The sequence below is a fragment of the Triticum aestivum genome, chromosome 1A (genome assembly GCF_018294505.1).
Source record: "Triticum aestivum cultivar Chinese Spring chromosome 1A, IWGSC CS RefSeq v2.1, whole genome shotgun sequence".
Taxonomy (NCBI): domain Eukaryota; kingdom Viridiplantae; phylum Streptophyta; class Magnoliopsida; order Poales; family Poaceae; genus Triticum; species Triticum aestivum.
Genome location: NC_057794.1, coordinates 163,004,065 through 163,016,628, shown reverse-complemented (window position 1 = coordinate 163,016,628; position 12,564 = coordinate 163,004,065).

Below are 12,564 nucleotides of genomic sequence, written 5' to 3'. Positions count from 1 at the left end.
ATACGCATCCAAGAAACTCAACAGCTCGCATCTGGCTGTGGAGTCTATCACCTGATCAATTCTCGGCAGAGGAAACGGGTCGTTGGGGCAGGCCTTGTTGAGGCTCGTGTAGTCAATACACATTCGCCATTGCTTGTTCTTCTTTAGCACCAGGACCGGATTTGCCAGCCACTCCGGGAAGAAAACTTCCATAATGAAGCCGACTGCTAGGAGTCGGGCTATCTCTTCTCCGACAACTCTTCTCTTCTCTTCTGATAAGCGGCACAGGGGCTGCCGGACCGGCTTTGCATCAGATCGGACATGTAACTTGTGCTTGGCGAAATCCATCCGTACACCTGGCATGTCCTTCGGAGACCATGCGAAGATGTCCCGATTCTCACGGAGGAAATCGACGAGCTCGCCTTCCTATTTGCTGTCGAGGTTTGTACCTACGACGGCGTACCTTTCTGGGTGCTCCAGATCCAAGGGTATCTTCTTTGTCTCTTTGGCCGGCTTGAACAAACCTTCGGCTTCCGACTCCTTCGGGTCGGGTGATATCTCCGCCTGCTTGCCGGCCATCGCCACAACTCACTCAAGGAGTCGCTTCTCGGCTGCAATCACCAGGGACTCGGCCAGCCGACTGCTCTCGGCCGCGCAAGGGGATGACTTCCGATAGTCGCCGGCCACAGTCAGAATTCCCCTGGAACTGGGCATCTTCATCTTGAGGTAGGCGTAGTGGGGGACCGCCATGAACTTGGCCAAAGCAGGCCGGCAAAGTAGCGCATGGTATGGGCTCTCAAGGTCCACTACCTCAAACCAAACAGACTCTCTTCGGAAGTGATCTTTGTCCCCAAAGAGGACGTCAATCAGGATCTTGCCGATTGGTGAGCAGGAAAGCCCAGGAACAATGCCGTGGAACACTCTTCGGCTGCTCTGAAGCTGTCTCTACTTGATTCCTAACTTCTCCATGGTGTCATTGTACAGGATGTTGATGCTGCTGCCCCCATCTATCAGAACTCGCGAGAAACGCGCGGCCCATTTGTGCGTGGCAAAGGTGGCATCCAGGACCAAGGCGTAGGAGCCCGGACTCGGCATCACTTCTGGGTGGTCAGCCCTGCTCCAGCTGATGGGCCTCTGAGACCAGTGCATGAACTCTGGTGTCTCTGAGGCTACTACGTTCACCTCTCGTCGCAGCAGCCACCTGCTGCGTCGATCATCAGCCACACTGGTGAACACTATGTAGGCTCCATGCTCTTAAGGGTATTCGTCTTGTACTGCGCCCACTGGCCTGACTGTCGGCTGCTGGGGCAGAGGCGGAGGCAGCTGCCCAGCAGGCGGGGGTGGCAGGAGGCCGTCTCCCTTGGCGATCCTGGTGAGCCAGTGGCACTTCCGGGTGGTGTGATTCGACGGCTTCGCGCCGCTGTGGAACTTGCAAGGTCCATCCAAGGTCTGCTCGTAGGAGAAGGCCGACAACCAGTTCGGCTTGCCGCCTTTCTATCGCTTGGGCGGAGGCTGCTCTTCTAGCTGCTGGGCTTCGACGGTCGCAACCTGCCGGCTGCTGGAAGCCGGTTGCGGGGCCTTGCGCTTGTTGTCGCCCTGCTATTGTCGCCGGCCGGCGTCTGCTGCCGGAGTTCTTGGAGCCTGAGGAGCTACTTTGCCAGTCGTGCTGATTTGAATCTCCGTCTTCATGGAGGAGTCGGCCATAGCGTACTTGTCCGCTATGATCAGCAGCTCGTCGAGGGTTTCTGGCTCGTCGCAGAGGAGCTTGTGCTTGAGGAGGGTGCCTTCTCGGCACCCGGCTGTGATGTACTCGATGGCCTGCACCTCGTGCACACCCTCGCAGGAGTTCCGAAGCTCAGCCCAATGCGTGAGGTAGTTGCGAGTTGACTCGTCAGGACCTTGCACGCATAAGGAGAGCTGACGAGGCTTGGGAGGATGCTTGTACGTGCTGGTGAAGTTGCGGACGAACGCTTCGGTGAAGTCCACCCAGCTGTTGATGCTGCGGCGCTTTAGGCTGTTCAGCCATGTCCGGGCCGTCCCCTGGAGCATGAGCGGAACGTACTTTACGGCGACACGCTTGTTGCTGTTTGCTATGCTGACAGCCGTGGAGTAGTCGACTAGCCAGTCTTCCGTCTTCACGGAGCCGGTATACTTGGGTGTGTCTCTTGGGAGCGTGAACCCTTTGGGAAAGAGCTCGTCCCGAATCGGGGCCCGAAACAAGGCGGACCCAGCTCATCTTCTTCTTCCAGCGCCAGGGACCGGTGAAGTCGGTCGATCCGGTAGCGGGTGACATTCTCCCCAACTCCCTCTCGGCGGCCAAGGCGGTCACCGAGAGTCAGATGATCAATAGACGACAGGGAGACTCGCCTCTCCTTGCGGGGAGGGGGAGGCGGACAGTCGTCCCGTCGTTCCACTGCTCTCGGGCGGCCGTCTCGGTTGCGCTCTATGGTAATCCGAGTCCGACTGTGGCTGACAGCCGGCTCCTTGTCCTTCATTCCTCGGGCACCACCAGTCAGTGTCCAAGACGTCGCGCCTTGATCTCGGTGCAGGTCGTCGTTTGGCTGCTGTGGCGCCTTCGTGCAGCAGCCGGCCTCGTTCTGCGTGGCGGCTGCGTCGAGGAGCCGCTGGACTCGCTCCATCATGAGGCGGCGCTCTTCGCCCTCGAAATTATCCAGCTCATCCGTCGCTGCCTGGGCGGCTCGAATGTTCTCCGCTGGCGTTGCATACACGGGGCGGCTAGCCCCAAACAGGCTGGCGATGGCTACGCCGTGCTGCTAAATTGCGCCAAGGCGGCCGGGCCCTGCCGGGGCCGGCAAGCCGCCAACAGCGTGATCCATCTCCCACTAGTAAGCTTCTGACAAGCATCTCATGCTGGCTAGCTTCTTCGCGCCTTCAACAAGCTGAAGGCGGCGCACTTCTAACGTCTCTGCGTCAGCATCTTCCGGAATGGGCACAGCTAGGTCTTGCAGCGCCGTGCCGAGTGAGTCGGGCACCCTTCCACCAGGGAACTCGTCATGACTGATGAGCAGCACCTCAGTGACGGTGCTTCCTTCGCTCTCCCCGTGGGGGAGAGATTCGTCGTAGACCACCATGTTGGTGGGGAACGCGTCGACCGACGCGGTGTAAGAGTCGACCAGCATTGGGTCGGTGGAGCCTACGGACTCCAAGTCTACGGCGGGCTCGCCGGAAACGTGGTGTTGATCGAGGAGGCCCGCGAGGAGGTTTTCGGGGCCGCCTGCGCCTGCGTTGGACGCAGGTTCGTCGGAGAGGCAGACCCCGCCGACAAGTTCGGCCAAGGAGCTGGCTGCGCAGGCGATCTCAACGCCGCGTAGCGCGTCGACGCAAACTTCGTCTGGCATGCCTGGCTAGCTGCGCTCGCCAGGGAGGAAAAGGGTTCCCGTCTAGAACAGATCTCCGGACGGCGGTGCACCACGCCCCACGGTGGGCGCCAAATGTCGGGGGTTTGGTGCAACATATGCCAACGGATGGCTTATCATGGTGGGGGCGAGTAGAACGTCGCCGGTGCCTGGAAACGGGATGAGGCGAAGACATGCACGCCGGCGAATCTTACCTAGCTTCGGGGCTCTCCGGGGAGATAATACCCCTACTGCTGCTCTGCAGGGTCTCCGCATGATCACTATGGTCAAGTGTTTACACGGTTGCTCCTTGAGCTGTGTCTGGTGGTAGGAGAGGGCAAGGCTAGCTCTCTCCTTCTATCTGGTGTGGTATAGAACTACTGGGATCCAACCCTTTGCATGGGTGCCCTGGGGGTTTATATAGGCCTACCCTCCAGGGGTACAATGGTAATTCGACTAGGTGCGGGCCCAGCTGTCAGTGCCTCCGACCTCCGACTTCTCCACCGACTGCTGGGGCCCGCCGACTGGTGGGCCCCGCCGACTAGTCTGGTATGGAGCCGACTGCTGATTACTGTAGCCGGGCTCCTGATGACGCAGGCTTGGTCATGGGGTCATGGCAACAGCCCCGCCGCCTGGGCCCCGGGGGAGGGCTCGGCCGACTCCCCCGGGCCGACTCCCGACGGGTCCGACTGGCGGTGCTCTCGCCGTCTCCCAAGGTCTCACTGGCTGGTGGGCCCCGCTGCCTCCAGGCCGTACAAACAAGCCGTCGTGGGCGCAACACCAGGTATAGTGGTGTAACGCCCTCGATGCGGCTATATCTCCCACGTGTCGAAGCACGACTTAGAGGCATAACCGCATTGAAAGCAATGTCGCAAGTGAGGTAATCTTCACACAACCCAAGTACTACAATAGGGGAAAAAGATACATAGTTGGCTTACAATCGCCACTTCACACAATTACATGAATAAAGCATTACATCATCCAAATACACTCAAGGTCCGACTACGGAACCAAAATAAAAGAAGAACCCCAAATGCGACAAAGGTCCCCGATCGACCCCAACTGGGCACCACTACTGACCAACTAGAACGAAACAACACAAAGGACAAGATCTTCATCGAGCTCCTCCTTGAGCTTGGTTGCGTCAACTGCATGGTTCAACGGCACCTGCAAGCTGGTTTTGGAAGTATCTGTGAGCCACGGGGACTCAGCAATCTCACACCCTCGCGATCAAGACTATTTAAGCTTATAGGTAGGGTAAAAGGTATGAGGTGGAGCTGCAGCAAGCGACTAGCATATATGGTGGCTAACATACGCAAAAGAGAGCGAGAAGAGAAGGCAAAGAACGATCGAGGAAACTATAATCAAGAAGTGATCCTAGAGCAACCTACCTCAAGCATAACTCCAACACCGTGTTCACTTCCCGGGCTCCAACGGAAAGAGACCATCACGGTTACACACACGGTTGATGCATTTTAATCAAGGTCATCTTCAGGTTTTCTACAACCGGACATTAACAAATTCCCATCTGCCCATAACCGCGGGCACGGATTTTGAAAGTTCAAATCCCTGTAGGGGTGTCCCAACTTAGCCCATGACAAGCTCTCACGGTCAAAGAAGGAATAGACCTCCTCTCGAGACATTCCGATCAGACTCGGTATCCCGGTTCTACAAGACATCCTCGACAATGGTAAAACAAGTCCAGCAAAGCCACCTGATGTGCCGACATCCTGATGGGAGCTGCACATATCTCGTTCTCAGGGAAACACCGGATAGGTCAAGCTACGAGTAAAACCAGCCCTCAAGTTTCCTCGAGGTGGCCCCGCAGGCTGCCCATTTTGGACCAACACTTACACAAGCACTGGCCCGGGGGGGTTAAAATAAAGATGACCCTTGGGCTGGCCTAACCCAAGGGAAAAAGAGGCTAGGTGGCAAATGGTAAAACAGAGGTTTGGCCTTGATGGAGGAGTTTTATCCAAAGCGAACTGTAAAGGGGTTCCCATTATAACCCAACCGCGTAAGGAACGCAAAATCCGGGAACATAACACCGATATGACGGAAACTAGGGCGGCAAGAGTGGAACAAAACACCAGGCATAAGGCCGAGCCTTCCACCCTTTACCAAGTATATAGATGCATTAATTGAATAAGATATAATGTGATATCCCAACAAGGAACAACATCTCCATGTTCCAACCAACATGGAACAAACTTCAATCTTCACCTGCAACTAACAACGCTATAAGAGGGGCTGAGAAAAGCGGGAACATAGCCAAACAACGGTTTGCTAGGACAAGGTGGGTTAGAGGCTTGGTTCAACAATATGGGAGGCATGATAAGCAAGTGGTAGGTATCGCAGCATAGGCATAGCAAAAGAGCGAGCAACTAAGCAAGCAAAGATAGAAGTGATTTCGAGGGTATGATCATCTTGCCTGAAATCCCGCAAGGAAGAAGAACGAGTCCATGAAGAAGACAAACGGGCGTAGACGAACGGGTCCTCAAAAACGCGACGTAATCGGTACCAACCCGAAGAAGCAAAACCGGAAAGAAGCACACAACAAAGTAAACAAACCACACATGAACATGATATGATATGCGAGATGTGGTATGCGAGGCATATGCATGATTTGCAAGGGAATGAATGAACTTGGCCTCAACTTGGAAATCCAAGTGTTCCACTGGAAAGGTGAGATGAAATCGCTTGAAAACAATATAGAGAACGCCGGAATCGGAGTCACGGTTTGGAAATGGCGAGCAAAACAAATATGGCACCGGTCTACGATATACAGCAAGTAGCCATCTAAATGCAACAAGATGAACATGCTACGGCACCCAAACATGGCAACCCAATACATGGCAGGGACCCACTCATGATGCTTAACAAAAGACTAGCACTGAGCTACGGCCAATTCATCCATTAATAGGTCCAAACAAGCATGGCAAAAATGCATTTGGTAAACAGATTTCAGACTTTGTGAAATTAACACAAGCCTGGAATTTCAGATTAGGTAGCACACTTTGGAGCATGAAAACTATATGCTACAGGGCCTGAACATGGAAAAGTAAATCATGTCATGGAGCTACTCAAAGGTCTTAACAAAAGTCCCTTAGTGACGTTGAGCCAAAAGGGATCAGAAAATACAATTGCAAGCATGTGAACATGGCAAAAACATAATCAGATCACAGACTTAGTGAAAACTGGAACATGCTGAAACATATATCAAGTAGGCATGTTTACGAGCTCGATGCACTCACTACAGAGCATGTCATGATAATCTAAGCATACACACATCAAGAATACACAAAATACAAGCTATACATGGCAAGAACAATAGCATAGCATGCACGGATCAACTACAACATCCTCGGCAAAATCGCTAATAAGTAGACAATCTACCCAGATTCACGAAGTAGCAAAAGTAGAGCTCGATTGACTCAAGCTAGGGTGCTCCATAATTGAAAACAAAGACATGGATTGATAGAGCACTAAAAGATTAACAAAACATCCTTACTGATCATCCTCAAAAGAGGCACGGACCACTAGGAAACAACATGAACATATGGCCAAATGAGATAAACAGGTCAAGGACTTAGTGGAAATGCTAAGTCCCTGAAATCAGCATTACCAAGTGCCTCACTTTGCAAGCTTGTGCTAGTCACCACACACATCACAAAAATACATGGGTTGCACCTCTGGAAAGATGGCATGGCATATAACAAAACACATGTAGAGCTCATGGGCATATCATGCACACAATAATCATGGCAAAAATGACAAATATCTAATTGGAGCAGCAGATCTGACAATTATCTCAAGTAGCACTCTTCTAATAGCATTTCGGGCATCAAGATTAACTCAAATGAAAATGATGTACTCTCTGAGACTAACATTTTGATATGCTATATGCATGAATCGGAGCTACGGATGCAAAGTTACGATATGATGAACATGAGCATATGAATCTGGGAATTTCGGGGGCTTAGTGGAATTTATACCTCCGAGAAACAGATCTAGGGTTCATCCGGTGTGGAAATCGAGGATCACCGGAATCCTCGCCGGAGAAGAGGGAGAAGGCTGCCGGAGGGTGAGGGAGCCACTGGGGAGGTGCGGGGAGGCATGGAACGGGCGGATCCGGCCGCGAGGACCTCGGATCCGGTCATGGCGCGGGCGGAGGAGGTAAGCGGGGCCATGGTAGGTGCAGCGGCGCGCTCGCCGGCCAGAGTGGGCGGCGACGTCCATGGCTGCGGGGCTCGAGCTCCTCGGGCTTGCAGCACCTGCGGGTGAGAGGGAGATGGTGAGGGGCGAGGGGAGAAGCGAAGGAGAGGGAGGCGAGGGACCTGGTCCCGACAGAGGTGCGGGCCGACGGAGAGGGCTCTCCGGCGAAGCTCCTTGCCGGCGGCTGGAGTCCAAGGCGGCGCGGGGCTTCATAGGAAGGAAGCGGATGAGCGGGAGCCAGGCGCTGGGCGGCCGCGCGCGGGCGGCTCGACCTGGGCCCGATGCGGCACACGGCGGGCTCGCGATGGGCTTCGGCGGGCCCCTGCGCGGTGGTCGGTGCGGGAAGGACAGGTGGCGCGAGGCCTTTGGCGCGGACGGCAGCGGAGGTTGAAACGGACATGTCCGGGCTGCGGGTTTTCGTCCGGCGGTGACGGGGAAGATAGATCTAGGGTTTAGGGGGGAGAAGAACCGTGAATTTCGGAGGGGATCACATATTCATAGGTAGAGGGAGCTAGGAGAGTCCAAATGAGGTGCAGTTTTCAGCCACGCGATCGTGATCGAAGGACCGAGAAGATTTAGGAGGTTTAGGTGGGTTTTGGGACACTTGGGAAGGGTGTTGGGCTGCAACACACACGAGGCCTTTTTGGTCCCTCGGTTAACCGTTGGAGTATCAAACGAAGTCCAAATGGTACGAAACTTGACAGGCGGTCTACCGGTAGTAAACCAAGGCCGCTTGGCAAGTCTCGGTCCAATCCGGAAATGTTTAACGCCCACACACGAAAGAAAGGTAGAAAGGACCACCGGAGGAGAACGGAGCGCCGGAATGCAAAACGGACAACGGGGAAAATGCTCGGATGCATGAGACAAACACGTATGCAAATGAAATGCACATGATGACATGATATGCAATGCATGACACGCAAGCAATGACAAGGCAACAACAGCGAATAACTGGAGGACACCTGGCACATCAGTCTCGGGGCGTTACAAGTGGTGTTGATGTCAGGGCCGGCTGGGCAACAGTGCCACGCCGTAGGGAGATCTTCCCAAGTACGGCGCGCTGTAGCCATGCCTGCCCTTGGCAAGGGGCAGGGAGTGGGCTTCATTATAGCCACGCCCCTGACCCGTCCCACTCTATGAGGTCACGGTTTGTTGGAGTCACCGGCCGACTCCCCAAAGCCGGCTTCTCTGGAAGTCGCCCCTGGGACTCGGTCATGTGTGTGCAGTCAGCCGCCTTGCTGTAGACTCCCCAGGAGGCGGCTCTTGAGGGGCGCAGCCTGCCCTGATGTCTTGAAAGGTTATGGGGCTCGGGTTGGCCTACCCGTGGCCCATTACTCCGACAAGGAACCAGAAATTCCTCAGCCTGAAGAACCTGCGATTGAGATTCCTGAGGCCGTGATGCAACTCACAGACACTCCTCTGCCGAAGCCAAAGGATCCATTCTCACGCAAGCAAAAGTTCAAGGCTGATGATTTCTTCGGCGAGCACGTATTCTTCGAAGATTACAGCCCATATGACTCTGCTCGCATTAAGAAGAGGTGTTTCTGGACTGCTAGTCAAGCCAATTTCTATTCCTCCGTGCTGTTCAACAAGGAGAAGATTTTCTACCATGAGCATATTCCTCACGTGGATATGGAATCTCTGTCGTGCTTCGCACCAGTCCTCAGTGTTCTTCATGATGCTGGGCTGCTCAACTTTTGCTCTGACATCTGCGATTGGAATGAAGAACTGATTCTTCAATTCTATGCAACACTGCACATCACCGGAGATGCTGAAGATGTGAATTCATGGGTGCTAGACTGGATGTCTGAAAACACTCACTACACTGCACCAGCCTCTGAATTGCTTCATGCTCTACCACTCAGTCCTCCCCTTGAAGAAGCTCGCTGCATCTACAGTGAACCTGAGCTCACACAACATTAAATGCAGGTGCTGATGAAGCCTTTGAAACCAGGTCAGGCACTATGAACCAAATTCCTCGTGAAGGAATTGACGTACGTGCCCAGAACTGTCTATCGTATTCTTACAAGGACAATCAGTCCAATCAAAGGCCACAACTCATCTGACGAGGAAATTGTTGGCATCATGAAGAATCTGGTATTCAACATCATTCATGGCATTCCTATTAATTATCATGATTTCTTCATGAGGACTATGGCCAATGTTGCACTGTCTCCGTTTGAGCTGAAGCCTTATGCACCTTGGATCATGAGATTCCTCACGACAAGGTCTTCACTCAACTACAAAGCTGATTTCCAGAATCATCTCAGCTACTTGCCCCCAATTGAAGTCCTCAAGCAGACATATTCCTCAGGTGATGGTAAGGGCAAGGCACTAGCTGTAATTGATGAAGGCATTCGTCCATTGGATGGTCAGTTTCACAAAGCTGCATCTTATTCCACCAATGATGACTCTGCCACACATGACTCTGCCAATGCACCCAAGTCCACTCCTCAAGCCACTGCTCCGTGCATGATAACTGATCGTGAACTTCTGCTTAGTCTTCACCAGAAGGTGGATCGAAATCACAAATGGGTTAAGCATCAGTTTGGTTCACTTCTTCACAACATGACTGCCACACACAATGTAGTGAAGAAAAACCACTACTACCTCCATCAAGTCTTCGGTCGCACCTGGGCCATCCTGTCACATGTGTATGGTGAAGAAGATCTGAAGAACATGGGTCTTAATGAAGATTTTGACTGGTCTGCACCTCCACCGAAGAAATTCAAGAAGGTCAAGGTTCCTTCTCTGGTGGCCAGCTCATATTCTTCATCGCGCGACACTGATGAACATGAAGATTTGGACGACACTGCGGCAGGCCCTACATCAACAAACGACCCCAACAACGCTGGTGCACCTTCATCAATATGATTATCTTCAGGGGCGTTAGTCCTCATTTTCGATCCTTTTGGTCATTCGATGACAAAGGGGGAGAAATATGAGTTAGTCTTCAAGCGGGTCTACTATATGGGCGTTTTTTTGCTAAGTTACAACTCTCGTTCTTCTGAAACTTTATTGGATCGAATTGTAATCTTAAACCCGATGGTGCTCTGATACTTTTGATGCACTGTGCTCTGATACTCTTGATGCACTATTCTGCATGATTATTCCTCGTTAATATTATTGCACGCATGCTGAATTTCGTCATGCACCATATTTCATCATGCATTTAAAATTCTTCATATTATATGTTAAATGCATGTATGAATTACAAGATATAGGGGGAGATCTCCATGATTCAACTCTTCAAGTGTGCATTGCTTCAAAAGCAAATTCGTCACTATGCACATCTTCAGGGGGAGTTCTTCTATATCTTGCAATCAAATTCCTCAATATTAGTATTTACACTTCATATGTTTATCAGTGTTGAAAACTTAACATATATTGTCATCAATCACCAAAAAGGGGGAGATTGTAAGTGCATCTAGTGCCCCTTAGTGATTTTGGTGTATTGAAGACTTATAGGTTAAGGGACTAATGCGTGTGTGAGTGTACACAGGTCTATAAGTCTATGAGGAGTTTGATATTTACAGGAAAAGTCGACCCCTAAGAATGAATATCTTCGACTGAAGATTTTGGTATTTCTAAAGACTTCCAAGAAGACTTTGAAAGTGAAGAAATTGGTGTGTCCATGAAGACTTGATATTCATGCGAGAAATATGAAGCTTCAAGACTTTTATGTTCATAGTTTTGTTTCTCTTTATGGAGTCATAGGAAACACCATACTGTTAAAGGGGGTCGAGGAAATACTAAGGAAAAATTTCCATGTGATGCTCAACTCAAAATCCTACACCTACCAATCCCTTCGAGTGAAGCCATTGGAAATCCCATACAGTTCAGTCAATTTCTTTGGTGACAGAGACGAAGTTCTTCTGGTCTCTGAGGAATTTGTCCTGACTAAGGAGTTAGGAATTCGCCAGTGCGGATTGCCTACACAGTGAGGAACATGATAGCCCTGAGGATTTTGCTACTCAAAATTCCGACCGTTGCTGTGCTATGCGCCAGCTGTCCCAAAATATCTATCCACCTAACGGTCATATCATTGAAGGGCATTTATGTCTTATCATGTCGGGCTGCTCGCTAGGCTATAAATAGCCGCCCCCTACAACCACCAGCTGGTTGGCTGCTCCGACAGAAACTGACACTTGTCATTTGAGAGCAACCCATCCTCCGAGGACTTTGAGCGAAAATCATCAAGTGAGGAAAAACCAAAAACCCAAAACCCAAACACCTACAAAGCCCAAGTGATTGAGCATCACTGAAGAGATTGATCCTGAGTGGATCCGACGCTTGTTACCTTTGAAGACTGTGCTTCTTCCAGACGGTTAGACGTCATGGTCTAGAGCATCCAAGAGGAATTGTGGATCGCCGAGTGACCAAGTTTGTGAAGGTTTAGAAGTCGCCTGAAGACTTACCACGAGTGATTGGACGAGGTCTGTGTGACCTTAGTTCAAGGAGAATACGGTGAGGACTGGGTGTCTTGGACTAAGTGTCCTTGACTGAGTGTCTGGGACTGTGTGTCCTCGAGTTTAAATACTCAGCCGCTCCAACTAGACATACAACTCAGACAGTAGTTGGAACTGGTCTACCAAATCATTGTCTTCACCGAGCTTACTGGTTTTATTTCCTCAACTCTTTCATTTCCTCATAATTGTGATGTATGTTTGTTCATATCTGTGTTTGAAGACTTTGACTGAAGACTTCCTCAATTTCCTCAATTCAATTTCTGCAGTCTGTTTGTCTTCATCCTGAGTTATCCTGTGATTACGCTTCCTGTACTCTGTGCCTGTCTTCATTTCATCATGATGACTATGCTTGTATTCTGTTATGTTTACTTTTGAGTACTTATTCCGCTGCTAGTAGTTCTTTGCTAAGGAATTTCTCACCAGCAAATTCCTCAGTGAAGAATTTCATAAAAATCGCCTATTCACCCCCCTCTAGTCGATATAACGCACTTTCACGACGGCGACAAGCAGAGCCAAACGGAGCACTGTGCTCTCATGGGCGTTCG